Here is a 1,983-nt window from a genome sequence, read left to right on the forward strand (position 1 = left end):
GTACAAGGCATGCTGTATGAAGATATTTTCGATGAAATCTTAGAGCTTTCTAACTCTACATAGAGTGCAGTATAACTGGAATGTTCCCAGACCCATGCAGAAACATACTGATGTGCTGCGCCTTGTTTACAAGCAGAGGAATGCACACATTTAAACAATGTTCCTACTACATTTCTGGGTCTGGGAATATATAGTTTACATTGCTGTCTATGGAGGCTCAGAAAACTCTCAGATATCATCAAAAATATCTTAATTTGTGTTCGGAAGATGAATGAAAGTCTTACGGGTTTGGAAAGACATGAGTAATCGATGACAGAATTTTCATTTTTGGGTGAACAATTATTTTAATTTTGTTTTTGAAGTTACAAACACTTAATTATGACCTGGAGAAAAAAAGTGATGAAATGAAAACAGGATTTAGTCATGCACCACAGGCTGTTCTTTGTATTTTATAATGGAGAAGGTCATCTTCACACAGTTTTACACAAGCTGTCCCAAATCATCACCAGTGTAGCATATCGTCCGTGGCAGACACTGAGACTTACATAAGATTGAATAACTTTTTTTTTCTCTCTCTTATGGCTACAGTGCCCAGATCCTAGATAGAAAACACAAAAGACCCCATTCTTCTGAGGTTTGGCCGTGTTTGCTTTCATTTTATTCCCAAAAGCCTATTTCTCTGGCCCGTCACTTTAATCACGCTTGTGAATAAACAAAACTGAATCAAAATCAACCTCCAGAACATTCTCTCACCCAAAACACTGATTGCAACCATCAATAGTCCTAGATCTTTGCCGTGGAGCCACATACGAATATTCTAAAAAAAATGTGGTTCTTCCATAAACAGACGCACAGCTTTAATTATGCATTGATTATGTTATATAAAAATGCCAACGCATGTCAAATGATCACTGTGTTGAAAGAATCCATTGGGAAATAAGTTTACTTGTACATAATTTCAACATCTTGATTTGTTGCCACCCTTTCTTGTTAATTATATATCAAGCACTTTTTATAGGCTGGCATATTACTGTCTGGAGAGTCAGGGAGAAGCACTGCTGAAAGTGTGGTTAGCTCACGTCTCAATGCAAGCCTGGTAATTATTACTGCCGTTGTAGTAATTGTTTCCTCTTGTTTTTCTGATTGTTTAATTAGCTTGATGGAGAACACCTGCGTTACAGATCCATAAGGAAAAAAGGCTCAGGTAGACTGTTAAACAGTGGTGGAAATGGAGTAATGGAATGGAATTGACGTTTCAATCATATACCCATGGTACCAAACTGAACCTAACCAAAAGATAAAGACAATCAAAAAGTCATTGAACTTTTGAACAATTAGATTTTGTCCAGGTCTTCACTTGTGCAATGTTTGCCAGCTGTTACTCTTTACTTATCGCATCTCTTCCATGCTTGATTCACCACAAATGCCCTTAAAAAACATATTTTGTACTCTCATATTCTTTTTTTTATTTTGAAATATATATTTAAACCTTCTCATCTTTATTTATGTCTTCTCTAGCACCTTCAGTCATATGGGTGAAGTGAAGCCGTACTGCTGAATTTCATGATTTCTCGTAATAGGCATATTCCCCTGTGTGTATGAGTCAATGTTGCGAAAATATCTCGACTAGAGCGTTGCAAAAATATGCAGATGGACAATCCAGCTGCCGAAAGCATTACTCATCAAAGTGTGTTTCTCTTTTTGTGAGGCGTTTGTGCTACAGCTTGCCACCTGTGCAGACCATAGAACACAATATCAATAAGAGCCCTTGATTTAAAGAGCCAATGAGGTGTTAGTGGACCAATAAAACCCAGTCATTCGTGTGGGTGGAAAAAAAAAATGCTTGTTAATATGTGGGGGAAAATGTTTTTTCCTACTACCTAACAGGGAAAATAGGAACGGCAAGTATTTTTATGGATCTTTATATGAAATATTTTTATTTATATTAAATTATGTATATATTCATTATATGAAGTTTTAATC

This window comes from Carassius gibelio, chromosome B14, assembly GCF_023724105.1.
Source record: "Carassius gibelio isolate Cgi1373 ecotype wild population from Czech Republic chromosome B14, carGib1.2-hapl.c, whole genome shotgun sequence".
Classification (NCBI taxonomy): domain Eukaryota; kingdom Metazoa; phylum Chordata; class Actinopteri; order Cypriniformes; family Cyprinidae; genus Carassius; species Carassius gibelio.